Here is a 17807-nt window from a genome sequence, read left to right as displayed (position 1 = left end):
CTATAATAATAATTTCCAGTTTTTATATAGCTCTTCATGCTCGATTGCCCTCACGTCTAAGGGATGCAATAACAGCAGTAAATATTTCATACTATAACTGTACTTAGTTCATAAACTGCAGAAGACAGAAGGGCTGAATTGGCCCTGCAAGGATTTAGACTTGTGGCATGCAGAATGAGCCCAAGCACTGAATATGTAAGCACCGCTTCAAGAGGAAAATGTATCATTATGTTGCATGACATAGCCCAAACCTGTAAAAAATAAAGACAATAGAAATAGCTGTATAATTGCATACCACAGCAAGGCATACATTCGTTTTAAAAAATTGATTAGCATAGTTTGCTAGTTAAAATGTTCTTGATTAGCAACCAACCCCATTTTATTAGCAATGGTATTCTAATATTTTTAATGTCACCCAAAGTTGTTTGTAGCATGATGAATCTGATGATGTCATCAATTCCTTCCCTGAGGTAACCTCTTCCTATGTGGCCAGGGGAGGGCAGCCACCACCTGATCTTGACCCAGGGGCGGCTATATGAGGGAGGACCACCTGGGGGGAGGCGACCCTCAGGGGGGTAAACGACATTAGGGAAGGTCATATACCCTCTGCCCCCTTCCCTTTTACAGATGTTCCATACATTCCTGATGCCTTAACGGCATATTGCAACAGTCTTGCTCAACCATGTACCTGAACTACTTTAAGTAATACCCAACATGTAACAAAGAACAATATATCAACCACTGAGATGAGGAAGAGGCAGGGAGTAGTAATGATCACTCCCAAAGGGTTCCCATACCAGATTCCTCAACATCACATAAGGAGCAACATGATACCAACTGAGACGAGAACAAGGGATAGGACAATGACCATCACTAAGACCGGTAAGCCCACACAGTGGTCTAGTCTTTGGACATTTTTCAGTCATGCCGAGAAGTTTAAAACCAGCGCAGCTGACAGCAAGCAAATAGAGATGCAGATGTTGAGCTGCACTGCAACGTACAGGGACACTGACCAGTAATCTGAGGGGAACTGTGTTGAGGTTGACCCAGATGGCAGAAGAGAAAACCAAAGTGCAGACGGCTCACTACCCGAGAGTGCAAGACAGTGGGAATTGTACACAGATATGGTAAGGGCTCAGTGGCTAACGGCATGCATGTTGAGCCGGCAACCTGAAGGGAAGTGAAGCAGAGAAGCGCGAGCGACACTAAAAGCACCCGGTAAGCCCATGGAGATCGGAAGGTTGACCGGGTTGGCTGAGAGTGTACGTCGCTTCATATGGCTTCATCACAAGTTGGGCGGAGCCCTTAAATACAGCGGTAACAGTATTATAGCCACATTTAAGGGCTGGCCCGAACACAAGTCTGGCATATTTACCCACAGATCTGAGCTGGGGCTAAACACGCTGAGAAAATGCCCATTTTCAGCACAGTATTACCACGCGGTATTTGCACCGAAAATTCCCTGTTGGGTCCAATGGGGACTTACAGTTAGCACCCAACTTGTGATCCAGTGGTAATACCATCAGATCAGTGGGCTCTAACGCTAATATAGTTGGGCGGTATTACAGCCCAGATACCGCCCAACTCGTGATGAGGTCCATAGTAGCAACACGCAAGTAAAGTGAAATCTACAAAGAAGCTAACATACCTGTAAGCCATGCCACAAAGGGTTTGTTGAACCCGCACTTTAAAAGCGAAAGCAAAGTATTTGTGAAAGAAAGTCAAGTAAAAGTGAACACACTAGGAAAAGGGGCAGAGGCCCATTGTATGAAAGAGAGATATATTATTGAAACAAATACTGTTAAACAAGGAACAATACGCCAAAAGTGGGCACATAGCGTTTCATGGATAAAAGGAAAACTCATTGTGTGAAAGTCCTCGCAGGAGAGTATACCAAGTGAAGATAAGCAAAAGGAAGAATATCTCAAGGAAGCTCCATGCCCTTGAGATTGAAAAGTGTTATAAAACGCATTGTGGAAAGGTCCTGGTAGGAAAGTATACCAGGCAAATTAAAGTGTGTGTAATAAGGTACATAAGAAGTACCTCATGGAAGACCCATGCCCTTGACATTGTGAAGATTGTGAAGTGCTATACCTGTGAAGACAGTAAAAGGAGAATTCCTAGGAAGTCACATGTCCTTAGGGTTCTAAATTATTTGAAACGTGAAGCGAAACCTGGGGAAAGGAGTTATTTCCCAGAGAACTGTGAATGCACCAAGAGGAGGGTCGAAATTCCCTGCAACTGTGAATGTTATCTACTTGGAACATTTTTGTTGGATTTACATCTTTGTAGTGAAGTCGAAAATTTGTGCACCTTAAGATCTAGAGACATGTTGGGAAAGAGATGCACCTATCCCACCCCCCCTAGGCACTTTAGAGTAAGGCAAATCCCATAAATACACTTGTGATGTGCTGGGGGGTGTATTAAGAAACCCTGCACGAACACAATACTATGCAAAATATAGATGCTTAGACTTAGTGCGCGCATATAAACAAGAAACATTCGGGCCTGCATGGCTGCGCGGTAGACACAGCCCACAAACCTAATGAAGAAACCTCAATAGGTTCAAGCTCTGATGATAAAGAGACCCACGCTGTTAGCCTCCATAGAAACATTACATTTTTCCACAACTGTTGGTAATTGGTGTTATCCCAAGAAGGAATGGGCCCTGCAAGGCCACGAGACAGTACCAGGTGCCTTACAGTGCACGTTTATCACAGCCAGGCCAAAGCAGGCCTCCGACCACCAACCAGCCAAACATGAGTTATGACACCCACAACTGCCCCAGTCCAAGACCCCTCAATTCCACGATAATAGGTGACCTCAGACCACCAAACAAAAATCCATTGGCCATAAAAGATTGAAAAGAACACAAACATTCCACCTTATTTCATAATGACAAGATTTGTAATGTGTGGTACAGGGTGGAAAAATTATAGTCCCAAACGAGTGGTGGAAGCCTTGGGTGCGGATAGTGGCTTACAGAATAAGTGGAGAATGTGTGGGTGCACATGATCTTAAGCCTCCCCTGTGCCAGTCCCTGATCCTCCCAGGTGCACGCCATAATGATAGAGTAGCATTGTCTTACATAGTAACTAATTGCAAACTTGACCTTGGTTCCCTATAGATGAAGAGCCCAGCAGACTCCACATGATCGTAGCCGTATGGACGGGGCTGGGGCCATTGGCCTGGCATCTCCTATAGAGCAAACTGACCATGTGTAAGGTCTCAACAACCAGCCACGCAGGATTTTACTCTATATGTCTGTGTCACTAATGACAATGTGTTTCTTTTTAACATGCACTCAGTATTCACAATCTTAGAAAGATTGAAGTCCACCCATGCCACACAGAGAGCATCGGCATACGAGATTATCATCTCAAGCCCAAATATTCATGGTGTGTGATGCAAAACAGTATATCCTGCCACGTTCCTAACAGAAGTGTGTACAGATTTGCAACAACACGGCTGTGCCACATAAGAAGGGGAAGAGGATGATAGCCCCAAAGCAAAACACAGCCCATTAGAAGATGAGGAAGTGCTCCTTGTTGACGTGTCAGTGACAGTTGACCAAGACACTGGACAAAGGCACATGGGCGCGGCAGTAGTGCTCCTTGGAGCATTATTCAGCACAGAGTTTGTGGTGCTTATCGATGCGCTACATGCACCACAAGGATGCCACGTGACCACTTATTCTGACTTGGCATACGTCACTACAACAGTGCATGCCAGGTGGTCACATTGGAAAAGCAGAGGGTTCCAGAGAGCAGATGGTTTCCCAGTGCAACACGACAAACTACTAGATACACTGATTTCTGCATTGTCACAACCCTCTGTAGTGGCGGTCATCAAATGCGCCACCCATACCAATAACACTGATGAAATATCATAAGGGAACGCTGCGGTAGATAGTGTGGCCAAAATGGCGATATATTGAAGTCTGACAACAGCATCCATTTTTTCAATGAGCTCTAAAGGATATCACAGCACTACTTTCCATTAAACACTGGATGTGCTCAATGTACCAAGAAATGGCATTGTTGAGAGAATCAACAGCCTCCTTAAAAGCAAACTCTCCAAGCTCTGCACCACATTAATGAAAAACTGGATGCACTGCTTGCCCTTGGCCCGCTTCAGCTTACACACACAACCAAGTAAAGCTCACCACCTGACACCCCACGAAATAGTAACTGGCAAATGCATGCATACGCCCATCTCCCCAGTTAGAAGAGCATCAGATGCCCATAGTTCTGCAGCGGTTTTAGGGGAAGAATTCAAAGATTATTTGACAAACCTAACACATGCAATTAAACATGTCTCCCGACAGAATGTACCACAGCGACTAGAGGACACACCGAACACTGCAGAGCTCCCAACCGCAGATCCCACACCCACCCAACCGCTGCTGCCAGGAGAACTAATATATGTCAAAAGTTTTGTGCGTAAGTGGTACAGCCTCACATTCCATGGCCCCTATGAGTGGTGTTTTCCACCCCTCTCGCTGTAAAAGTGAAAGTGCTTCAATATTGGATTGACCTCTCTGATGTTCATAGCGCACCCCCAAATAACTCACAATTGCCCTAAACATACTATCCATCTACCTCAAAATAAATAATGTGACTACCTCACAACTAATAACTTAACTACATGTCCCAGGCAATAAACATGTCCAGTTGTTAAAAGCATCAGCGCTTTATAAAAAGAAAATAATCTCTCCCTCTCTCTCTCTCTTTCTTCTCTCTCTCTCTCTCTCTCCCCAACCCTGTTTTTGTTTCCCCTACAGGAACAAAAAAAAATGGAACCCTCAACGTTAAACGATTCATTGTATAAGAAAAATGTACTAAGTATAATGTTCATTCTAGATAGTTATATTTCTATACCTGTGGATTACACTTCTGCCCATTTCTATTTGCTACATTGTTGTTTATATTATGAGTTTATTGGGGTATGTCTTGTATCTGGGAAAGCCATCTAATAGAGGGGGTAGGGGCACATAAAGGGAATTGTACTGCTAAACAGAACCAGAAAAACCACTGTTTATATGTATAACATTTCCCAGGAGAGCAATAACAGTGTTAACACACAAGCAAATGTATCTAAACGGATGAGTGTGAGTAAAATATTAGAACATTTATATCCTACCATTTTTAGAAATATTTTTGCAACACAAATACCAGTAGCATTAGTAGCAGAAGTGCACTAACAAAAAGATATATATCAAGGCATGATAGAATGAGAAGGCAAGCGCGTAGGCCCAAATACTACATACCATGACCTAGGCCAGGATGCTATTGAAGATATTGGACACCTTGAGCTGTCCAACAGTTGGCATACTGACATGAGTACGGTAGGAAGACAAACAACCAATGGCAGTTGCTATGTATGCTCATTAATACCGCATGCATCGAAGGCACCCAAGGTTTTAGTACCACAGTAAGATCCAATTATAGAGGCACAATGCCTGTTCATCTTGCGCTATGTAGACTACAAAGCACCTTCCAGGCACATGGCGTGCAACTAGAGCTTGTAGATCGAGACCCTGTGCAGTGCAATGATAACACAAGAAACGTCAACTGCCTACAGCAACCATATTTAGTAATTGATGGACTCAAGTATATGAGCAGTAAATGGAAGGCTTTCTGGGGTATGAGGAAGAAGTAGTGACCTTAGTGGAAAAAACCTCTGCGCAAATATGGACAGAACACATTACACAATTGACATGGATTGCAGCAATGGAAAAGCCAGTGAACGTGCACAGAGAAGAGAATTATGAACTTTGTTTCCACAGTGAGGGAACTCTCTTCATAGGCTCTAACGAACGATGTAGCAGAACATTGTTGATTCCAGACTTGAAAAGGGGCACAGCAGCAGTGATGGGCTATTACTGGGTCTGTGGCCAACAAGCTTACTTGCACCTCCCAACATCATGAAGGGGCTATTGTTCGCTGACCACGTTGCACTCAGCGCTATTAGTAGTCCCAGAAGAACACCTGAAAGGGGGGCCAATCCCAGATAGGCCCCCCAACTGTTCCTCCAACATTCGAAAAACAGAACCCACTACCATTGCCTGAGTTCTGCATCCTAACTGTAAGGGGGTAGCATGAGAAACTGATAAGAAGAAAGAGGTACAAATACTTATCCAAAGACTCATCTGCACTGCTCGCCGAGATCCCAGATGAATACTGACTTTTCAGCTTGGCAGAAAAAATGTTTGCCTCACTTCTGCTACCTGGCGTACAAGGAGCAACAAACACCAAGTGTCTGCAAATTGTAAAATTGTACACTGGGAACTGGTCCAGCTGGCAAATGATACTGAGCACGGATTCACTGTCATAAATGTCAAACTGAGAGCACTAAGACTGATGACGATGCAGAAAAGGTATGTGCTCAACATGCTGACAGTGATGGAGGGAGGTGTTTGCCGCAAGATTGGCGATTCTTGCTGCACATTTGTGCCCCCAATAGACGCAGAGAACGGGTCACTATCTCATATAATTGCTGCAGTACATGGACTAGGTGCTCGAATGAAGAAAGAAGGAGGAAAACAAGGGGGGGGGCTGGTTTGATCTGGCCTTCGATTTGGGCCCCGTCCAGTTTAGGAGCAATTGTGAAAATGCTGGTACCTGTTAACAAGTTCATTCTGGTCATCTTCTGGACCTGCCAAATGGGACTCCACTGTTGTGCCAAAGCAGTGCCTAGTAGCGCAATGAAGATGGTATCAATTGGTGTTTCAAAAGTACCTAGCAATACAAAAGATACTGAAATACAAATTGACCATGCTACTTCCCAAATGCTCCCTATTTACTATGGAGATGAAGTAGACCGCTTATAACACACCATCATTGTCCCACCCCCTGACCCTGAAAATTATAATGACGTTTGGGTAGATCTAGCTGGAGAAGGGGGATGTATATATATGACATGTACACCCGAAGAATATGCACAAGCAGGAGAAAGGTTGCGATCAGTATTTAGAGCTTGGATACCAATAAAGTGAACCCTACCGTATGAGGCTGCATCGAGAAGGGAAAATGAACGCATGTATGCAGAGGAATTAATTACTGTAGAAGTAACGAAAGGGAGGAATGATGGGAACTAGATGAACCTATGCCACCCTTAGGTGCTTTAGAATAAGGCGAATACCATAAATATACTTATGATGTGCCAGAGGGGCGTATTAAGAGACCCTGCACAAACACAATACTATGCATAATATAGATTCTTAGACTTATTGTGTGCATATAAACAAGCACCGTTTTACAGTTATGGTAGAAAAAGTCAGGCCTGCATGGCTGTGCAGTAGACACAGACCACCAACCTAATGAAGAAACCTGACTAGGCCCAAGCACTGATGATAAAGAGTCCCACAATGTTAGCCTCCATAGGAACTTTCCTTTATTCCACAACTGTTGCTAATACGTGTAATCCCAAGAAGGAATGTGCTCTGCAAGGTCGCAAGTGTCATGGCCACCCAGTCTAGGGCACATATGCCCATGCAACCCCAGGAAGGGACCCCCTTGGGAAGACACAAAATTCCTTATGGGAGGTATTCTGGAGCCAAGTGGGCCTTGTCCTGATGCCTCTGGGGCGCCATGCTCATGAGGAAGGCCAAACTATGTGGAACACTGGGTCTGTCAGCCTACCAGTCCCACTGTACGCGTGCAACATGCACTGGGCGTGGCAGGGTGTGCCCATCAGCATCTCGTTTTTGGACGGACAGGGTGTGCCCAGCCAGACTACCTGTGGGCGTGGATACAGCCTAGGCTATTTAAGCCCCGCCTCTGCTCCAGTCCGTGCTTCGCGTTACTTTGCCTTGCAACGTGACACTCACCGTGATTCTGTCTGCAGATATCATCCTGTCTACCTGAGAAATCAAGAAGCCTGCAATTGCTTACCTTGAGACGCACAGTTGTCCTCGTCGACACGAGCGGAGAAACCTGGAAACCTGCAAGTCTGCAATTACTCACCCGCAAAGCCATCACCACGTCACGACCGCTACGCTGGGAAAGAAGAGAAGAGAAGGGCTAGCACAACCCCTTTGAAAGCACGCGCAACGCCAAGTTCGCTCGCGCTCATATTAAAAGCTTCACTTACCTGTTGCTCGTGTCACTGCATACCGCGGCGTGGACATCTGCATACGGGACCCATTGCCACTCATCACAGTCGCCTCAGCACATCGCGCTGCACTCCGGAGCCACACCAGCACCTAAAAAGGGGAAAAAGGGACAAGGTGAGCACGAGAACGATAATCCCCATTAACGAGCAACATTGCAACAGATGTGAAGGACATTAAAAGGCACAAAATACTCACCGGATCATAAATACTTGGGCTGCCACAAAGGGGAAAAGTCACACTTAAGGACTACGACAGAGCTGGCCTGGGTCAGTCCTCACTAGGAACTTGTGAAGTAACTGGGTTCCTGAAGATTAGCGCCTCTGCGAGGACACCAGGACAGACAGCCCATCAATGCAAAACAACAGGTGAGCCACCCAGCTTGCCCATCCCCAATGGGTAGGAACTGAAAGGATCAGGAGCGGGGTTTAAGACCGCCCTAGAACTGTAAATACTCAACTTGCCTTTCTATCCACATAGGAGCAGACCCAGGGAGGTTGTTCAGGACCATTCTAGTCTGGGAACCAGAGGGAGGTAGTCCATCACTCAGAAGCACAGGACCAGTATAGCTAACGCCTCCACAGAGATCTGGTGAGCGTAACAGCAAGACAGTAACGGGCGCCTCACAGTGCACGTTTATCGCGGTCATGCCAAAGCAGGCCGCAACCCCCACCCAGCCAACCATGAGTTATGACACCCACAACTGTTCCAGTCCAAGACCCCTGAATTCCACGATAGTAGGTGACCCCAGACCACCAACCATAAATCCATTGGCCATAAAAGATCTAAAGAACACGACCATTCCACCTTATTTCATGATGACAACATTTGTAATGCGAAGTACAGGGTAGAATAATGTATAGTCCAAGCAAGGATGGAAGCCTTGGGTACGGATAGTGCGATACAGAATGAGTGAAGAATATGTGGTTCAGCGTGATCTTAAGTCTCCCCCTCGGCCAGTCCCTGACCCTCCCAGGTGCACACCATAATGATAGGGTAGCATTGTCTTACATAGTAACTAATTACGAACTCGACCTTGGCTCCTTGGAGATGATGAGCCCAGCAGACTCCACGTGATTGAAGACGTATGGAGAGGGCTGGGGCCAATGGCCTGGAATCTCCTATAGAGCAGGCTGACCCTGTGTAAGGTTTCACCAGCCAGCCACACAGTTCTTACTGTATGTGTCTGCGTCTCTAATGATGATGTGTTTCCTTATAAGATTCTGCTTGTACTATTTTTCTGCAGAATGTTCTTAAGCAACAGAGTTCATAACTATTTTTGCAAATTAAAATGTGTTATCCTTGCAAAATTCTCGTGGCCTTTTTACCCTAGCGAGTTGTATTTTTTCTGGCATGAGCGTTTGTGGGCGTGCCTTCAGACACTATCCTTTACAGTTTGTTTTTAGAGTGTGAGGGCAAGAATAGGATTTCAGATACAGGGTGTATTTTGTACTTCGGACATCTTGACAAAAGACAGACCCCCCCCTAGTTTTTGGTTGAGGTTGGGAAATAACTCCTAGATTAGGGACAGTGAGGCATTTCCCAACCCCTTATTGTTTTGAATAAAAGTGTATAATCAAATCCATGAGTCTTCAGTGTCCGCATCTCATTGTTGGCTACTCACAGTACCCAAGACATAATTCGAGCAACAATACAGCAGTTTTGTATACCACTTAGGTAAGACATTAGTGAAAAAGGGTTGGGCCTTGCAAATTCTTATAAATTCTGCTAGACCTGCAGAGCTAGTGTACCTACTCGACCTAAGAGAAATGCACTCGACCCTTGGCAACAGATGTCAAAACATTTAAATGTGCTTTCAGTAAAATTGTGCAAGCCACCAAAACACTATGTATGGCACACTGCTGCCACCCAGATGCCAGCCATGCACAGTGAAGCTTTTATTTGACATTTATTTCAAAGTAAATATTAAATAAATGTTTCAAACCCCCCACTGCAAATGGTAAAATCTACTCGTCTATGCGATTGGGCGAGTAGATTTTGCGTGCCCTGGATGAGTATCTGTAAAAGGTTAGCTCTGTGAATAGACACAAGTAGATAAAATACAAAGGCTCTGAAAACATTTTGGCCACCTCTCTCATGTGTGTGTTATTAGGCAATCATAGAGCGAAGTGAGCTCTGAATGTTAACTATAGTGGATGGTATTGCGGCAGATCTGTAGATGTACAAACTGGATGGAACTATTGATCACTGCTTTGCATACAAATCCAGTTCGCTTTGTGTACTCATTATGTAAGAGGAAGGAAAGTAAGAGACTAAGCAGAGTGGAAGCTGTAGCAGGAAGAGAACTGGACAAACTAGGCGGAAAACAGTTTGTGGCCATCTTACTTTCAGGGTAGCTGTTATGAAGCAACAGAGTGATAAGATAGAATGTACAGGTGTATCGGATCAGCTCATGGGTTGAGCACCAGTTGCAAATGTATGCAACCAGTAGGTCACAGAACTAAATTTGCCGTCAACTTTGGCTGTTTAATCCTGTACATTTTCAAAAGTGTTCAATCGTCTACATGATGCATCCTCCCCAATAAAATGAAATCTAGTTGACACTGAGTTCTAGATATACTAACCTAAATGTTACTGTAAAGCATGCAGACACTGTAGTGTTTTACAGTAGCAATACTGCAATTATGCATTATGTATGGAATGGGATTTCATGACTGTCTTAAAAAACACATAAAGTTAACACATACTGGTCTTTGACAGACAGGATATAGTTGGCTTAATAAAAGTGTTATCCCGATTACTTCTGGTTTACAATTATTTGAAGAAAAACAATTCTTGAATAGCACTCCCACACAGGCCTTTGGCACTTAAGAGTGGAGGAAATTCTTACTGCAGTCAACAAAGGAAACAGGCTGGAGAGAGGCCTGAGGCAAGAGAGGAATGCAGGCAACGTTGTGCTTTTATTAAACTAGGTAACTTCAATAGCTATCTTTGCTACACAAGTGTCAATTTAATTAGCAAACCTACAGAATTGCATAGCAAATTGCTGTACAACACTGCTTATTTTATGCCTTGCACAATTCAAACTGTCACACTCAAGGAAATTGCATGTGGCAAAAGTTTGCCTTATAGTGTAATGCAGTGGTTCTTTCACTAACATGCATTGTTACATGCCCCAGAAAGTTGTTACAAAAAGGAAAATGCACCCTAGATCTAACATCATCACAGGGCTGACATGCACATACATATAACCGTCAGGCCTCAGGGTTACCATAGTATTCGAAGATAGTGCCTGGGAAAATACTGCTTTAGTCAAGATTGCATGGCCCAATGACTGGCCCTCTCTATCACGGATCATATGACTGTTACGGATTGGGGGCTTTATTATCATATTCTTTAACCACACTAATGCAGCACAAAAGCAGAAACCATCAACATACCAGAAAGCATAGAAACAAAAGAGACTATTAAAAGCAACATTTAACAACTTCTCAATTTACACAATTGCACTAGATTTTACAAAATGGCCAACATCATTGCAGAGATGTGACAATGATGCCCTTGTTCTGTATCAGAGCCACTGATGGAAACCAGAGCTCCTCTACTTACTGCTGCAAGAGCTCTGGAAAGGAGTGTTATCTCATTCTAGTCTAAACCTCAAAATAGAGTAACAGATAGTTGGTGTCTTCCATGTTTTGCTGCTGTGTTTATGCGTACAGACCAGAAGATATGACACACAGAGGAGCTCTGCTATTGTGTTATCTGATCTTAAGCGGGCCTTTTAGATGTTTTAAAATATTTTTTCATTTATAGTAAATTCTGGACAAGAACAATTAACTCTCTGAAACTATTTTACTCCCAACTTACTGGGCCTCATTACGACCCAGGCGGACTTCGCGGTGCTAAATGCACCGCGAAGCATGGCGGAAAGCCGCCGATAGCGCCATGGGGGTTGGCGGATTTACCGCCCCATTCCGACCTCGGCGGAGCGGTAAATCCCCAATCCCCATTCTGCCCTTCCCCATTCCCATTCTTGCCCCATAGGGTATAATGGGAGTGGGGAAGGAGTTAATTACGCCACCGTAAAATACGGTGGCGTAATTAACAACGAGGTCCCGTAGCGCCATGGTTTTCTCCGGCTGGTAAAACCAGGCGGAGAAAACCTCCATGGCGCTACGGGAACTCGTAGTATGGCGGAGAGGTACGCCATGCACTACGCTGGCGTAACACCCTCTCCGCCAGGGTCCTAATGAGGCCCACTGTAATGATTCACTAGATTTTGTCACTTCTCCCCGAGGGCGAGCCCTTTCCTATGAGGCCAAGGAGGTGTGTCCGCTACCCGATAGTCCGCTGGTGGTGGTATAATGTGAGAGAATCTCGTGGGGAGGGACGCCCCCTCTGGGGTTAAGGACGATGATCTAAGGTACAGCCCTTGTGAGAACATCACACCCCCATATACTCTAGCCTCTCCTTTCTCAGCTCACTTCTTTGTAGACAGTAGACCTGTGTTCTGTTATAAGATAGAGTACCTCAGGGTTCTTGAAAATACGGAGCGAAGAAGAACGAGAACCTAGGTAATCCAAGTACTGGGATGAGTTGGTCCCGCAGGGCAATGAAGATGAAACCTGTGAAAGAGATGAAGGACTTAAAAAATGGGTCCAGACACTGCTGGCAGCATTGTATAAAAGTCGACAATGGACTAAACACTTGGTCTCGGGTAGCAGCGGAAGACTGCAGGTATGCTGCGCACTGAACGCGGGAGATACGAATCTTCATTGCTGATCCAGAGGGAGGGAGCTCCAGGAACGCAGGCAGTATGCCGCATCTGATGTTCGGAAGGCTTGCAGGAGCAGACCGGTGCTCAGTAGTGCCAAGAGAAGGCCGGAATGCAGTTGGCAGCCTGGAACACCACCGTACAGCCACAGGGAAAGCAAGACACCAGAGAAGCCAATCTGAAAGCCCGCCATCTCAGGAAGCCTCTGCGACATGCTGAACACCCCAACAAGGTACCGCGTGGCATGGGAGACCCAGAGGGGACACTGGGTGGTTTACCAAGAGGGCGCATGCAGTTTTCCCTAGGCCCCTTTGCATCCATAACGCTTGGGAGGAACAGCAGGAACAGAAAGCCTACAAACCTTCTCCTTCACATTGCAGTGGTGGAACGAAGCCTGTTGACCACCAGAGACGGGTCGAGGATCCTAAGCACCATAAAGAGAACTTGAGATGGAGAGTCCCTCACAGCAGTGGCAGGGATAAACCCACTGACAGCCAAAGAAGTGTCAGGGACCCTAAACAAAATACTAGACTTCTTCCTTGTGGCAGTATTTGACAGGGGATTGAACCAAGGGGGTCAGTTCAAAGAAGGAGAAAAAACAGGGTTGCAGACCCTACTAACACTCAGAATTGGGTGTTGTAGGTGTGAAGCCTATTGAAAAGAAGACCAGGGGAAGGGAGTCATGCTCTCTGGTTGTATGGAACTGATAACAAGATACCAGGAGAAGGGAGTCATTCTTCTGGTAATCCGGACCAACAGTAAGGTCCAAAAAGGTCTGGGGAAGGGAATCATTCCCCCAGACTATCTGCGAGTGGACGTCAGGAGAAGGGAGACAGTCTACTGGCCCACCAAGAAAGTATTGTTTGGAACTTTAAAAAAAATGCGTATTGTGGTTTAGCCTACAAACATAAGCTTTTCACAAACAGAAGAAACAAAACATTTCAATCATATGCTAAAATACATTTTGATTAAATAGAAGCTTTACATTTTAAAAATAGGTATTGTCAACATTTAGCTAAAATCCATCTATTTTCCATACAAAAACACATTAAAAAGCATACAAAAACAAAATTAATTGCACCGCATTGCCCTACATCAACCTGACCCAAAACATCTCAGACAAGGTCACTGAGCCCAAATATCGCAGCCTCACCTCCCCAAAAGTTGCACAAGACAGGGCAATGTGTTTCAGTGTTAGACAGGAAAATGTGTTTCAGTGTTTCCTCTGATTTATCCATGCAAAACGTACATTCGATGTTAGTGACTAGCTTGTCCCACTTGCTCCTGTGTTCAAGGGTAGAAAATTGATTTAGACAGAAGCGCAAGTAGACGCCACAGATTTTCAGGCAAGGAAAGAAGGTGACATACATCAAAGAGTCAGTTCTATTCCTTCTGAAAATTGCATATTCCTTGTAAAGAGAAAGATTTCCCAGCAAGTCTTGGGTTACAGCCCACTCAGCTGCAAACAGTTTCTGCTTCACCACCTCTGGAGTAACCTTCACTTCCTCAGCTGATGACCCAGTCAGGAATAAAATCTCACACATAGTGGCTTGTAGTAGTTCAGCGTAATTGCTGATTGGAGAGTTGAGAGCTCGCCTAAACATTGATAGAGAGAATTGTTAGGTGGATTTAAGAATTTTGCATATTCTGCAAGCTTCTTCCACAAGGCTCTTGCTACCAAAGAAGTAAGTCCCAACTCATGCCTCACTACTACATTGGGCACATAGTTGTTCAAGACCAAGGTTCTATTCCAGAGCTGACCCTGGAGTATGTTAAGAGAGGCCCGATATTAAAGGGGGCAATGCTCAGTCCATAAAGGACGGTAGGTTCAACATTCTTGAGTTAAAACCTGATGAAAGGGACCAAAGAGTAGTGACATAGCTGTGAATAAACTCTCTTCATTTTAGTCAGGAGAGGAATACATCCCCCCCTTAAAGAGAGCCTTCCAATCCCACCTGACTGATTGTTTGAGAGGTTGTATCCTAAGTATCTCATGGAAAACAACCTTTCATGGGGATGCTCACCTTCCTTCCACATAAAAGCTTTCGGCCGTCTTTTGTTGGAAAAAATGGCAGCCTTGGATATTTGCCCGTTAATTTGTAGGTTGTTTTGAAATGCATTGTGGTGGAAAAGGGGCAGTTTCTTGTGGAGTCCAATCAGAGTCTTATCAAAAAGGATGGCATCATCTGCAAAAGCGAGCCAGTCGAGTGTCAGTGTTCCCATTTTTACTGGGTTTGTAGCTCCCGACTGCCACAAAGCAGCTAAATCTGAGATATAAAGGTTGAAGAGGGTGGGGAACACCATGCAACCCCGTAGAAGCCCCACAAAAGTGAGAACAGCTGCCAAGGTGGCCCCCTCCCTGGTCAACCTAACCCTTAGGGACGAGTCGCTATGCAGCAGCACCAAGATCTGGATCATTCTCAACAGCACATTCCACTGCCGAAGTTTCCTCCACGGGGTTTCCCAGCTTACTGTGTCGAAGGCATGTGATATGTCTACAGAAGCCATGTAAACTGGGCCCACCACCCCTTCGTTACTGCGCCAACAGGTGCACAATTATTGTGGCATTAAGGGAAGTCACCATACCGGGTCGAAAACCCACCTGATATTTGGAAAGGAGATTCAAGGCTTTTATCTGTTGGGAAATATCTCTCAACAATAAGGAAGTAAAAATGTTACTGGATGCGTCCAGTAGGGCAGTTGGTCTGACATTTTTTGGATATGTTTTGTCACCCTGTTTATAGTTGGGTATCACAATCTATTGATGCCAATTACTAGGCACCCTGCCCGTTCAATATAGACTCTCATATAATGTCAGCAGGGAACACACCCATACCCCTGGATCTTGCATTGGCGGATTACCCTCAGGACCTGGGCCTTCCCCCTCCCTATGGCCCAACGAATATCCTCTGCATCCCAAGGGCAGACCCCCCCAATCCTTCTGGTCCATGTTAAGAAATGGACAATCAACTTCCCCCCTTAGGCCGAGCAAATGTTATCTGCAAATAAGCCAACCAAGTGTGGTCTGGTATCTCGCAACCCACCTGAGTAGAAGGACCGTCAATGGTTTGCTTAACCGTGGACCAAAAGTCGGTGTGGTTGTTCCCCACCAAGGTTTGAAGGGATATGGGTCTCTCGCTTAAGTAGCCCAACCATTCTGTTATAGCGGGCTTGGATTTTACTCTTTGCTCTTGCATATTCTGAATGCGAATGGGAAAAAATCCACAAACGTCTCGGGTCCTGCCACTTGTGTTTTTTTGCCACGGCCATACTACCATCATACCGAGGCCTGTGCGTTTTGTCACTATTATATGTTCCCTTCTTTACCTGAAGTCCCAGAAAGGTATTCAGTGTAGAGTTAAAATACTCCACAGAGAAGCTGTCTGTCAGGCATCTCCCAAATTTTATCACATGATGAGAATGTTCAGAAAGTTTTTACATACTGTCGCATTCCATTTCACTGTCAGGCCACCCCTAGCCGGCAAGATTAATGCTGTAGCTAGCTCATTTGGAAGGAGCTAGATGTGTACCCACAGCGTAAGTAGCAGAGGAAAATGATCACAGCCTGCAGGCAAACCCCTAATAAGAGGTTCACAGCGAGGTAACAGGGAGGAGGAAACAAAAAAGTGATTGATTCACAATTTCTTGGTTCCCCTGGACCAAGTGTGGAAGTTGCCTATGGAACCCTCTGTGGGCAAACAGATCATCATGTCCCAGTTATACAGATGGTTTAGCCACACACCAGCTGGAACTTTGTCCCCCAATGGGGTGGGGGGGGGTGTTAAAGCACCACACATCATCTTCTTGTGTCCCACAGCCCTCCACACAACAGGCGTTGAAACCCCCGCCCCAGGATGACCATACCGGTGTTGATCTTATACAGCCACCCTGCCAACAGCCCATCCAAGCCCTCCAAAAAAAATATCAGCAAATACTTTGCGGGATTCCAGTATATATTAACCAAGAGAACATCTTTGGTACTGTCCATGAATGTGTCACTCACTGCCAAGAAGCCATCCAGAGGAGTTGTAACCTCAAAGTGTCAACACTTCACTCTAGAATTGATTACAATGGCCAATCCCCTTGGGGGCAGGGCCTGCTGCACCTGGTAGCCACCTTGCAGTAAGAGTGAAAGCCCTCTACTACAAAGGTGCTCATGGCTATAGTCTCCTGAAATAGGAGAATGCTAGCATCTCCCACACATCTCTGTAAGATCTTGATTAAGTTTGTAAACCCACAGAGATTCCATGACACAATTTTCCACCCCCCATCCTAGAGGGCATTTTTTGACAACCTAGCTTTGGAAAACATTTTAAACAGCAGCTTCCAACCAGGACCAGTCCTCCAGACCTACTATGGTAGACCTTGTTACTGAATTAGGTCTCAAGGACTGCACATCCAATTTAGGGGTGGGAGTTTTGGGAGTCAGAAAATATGCCAACGCCACAGGAGCATGAAGGTCAAATAGATCATATCCCACCACCTTCAACAGCGCTCAGTCGTTCCAATCTATTTTTCCAATTAAATTAGATTTAACGCGGCACACAGATCTGTTGGTCCCTGATGTCGGAAAGATCTCTTGGACAATGTCATCAGATCGCAAGGCACGTAATGAAGGAAGTTCCTGGAATCCCCTCAACATTTGTGCTCTGTTCATAGAATGCTGGGTGTCTCCCAGTGACACAAATTCCCATATCATGACGGTACCCTGGAATTTGTTTTCCTAATTGTATCATGCAACCAAGTAGGACTAGGAGTCAGTGTCAGTGGGTCTGATGCTAGTGTCAAAGGCTCTGTGGCTGGTGTGAATGAGGGAACCTGCACTGCCCTCGAAGTTGAAGCCGATGCATCATGAGAAGGATGAGGCAGAGTTGCTAGAGATATCGATACCACAATACCCTTTCCCACATGCGCTGAGTTGGATGCAATACAATTTCCCAGAAATGTTGTTATCTTACT

The 17807-nt window shown here is 45.2% G+C and overlaps 1 protein-coding gene across 2 annotated transcripts in view; it reads left to right on the top strand.

Annotated features, from left to right (window-relative positions):
• CSRNP3 (cysteine and serine rich nuclear protein 3) overlaps window positions 1–17807 on the top strand; it is a 386324-nt gene that overhangs the window by 255408 nt on the left and 113109 nt on the right. The gene's annotated exons all lie outside the window — the stretch shown is intronic.

This window comes from Ambystoma mexicanum, chromosome 9 (assembly GCF_040938575.1).
Source record: "Ambystoma mexicanum isolate Mex_15411 chromosome 9, UKY_AmexF1_1, whole genome shotgun sequence".
NCBI lineage: Eukaryota > Metazoa > Chordata > Amphibia > Caudata > Ambystomatidae > Ambystoma > Ambystoma mexicanum.
The sequence above is the reverse complement of the archived record's forward strand: the minus strand, read 5'-3'. Positions and strand labels throughout refer to the sequence as shown.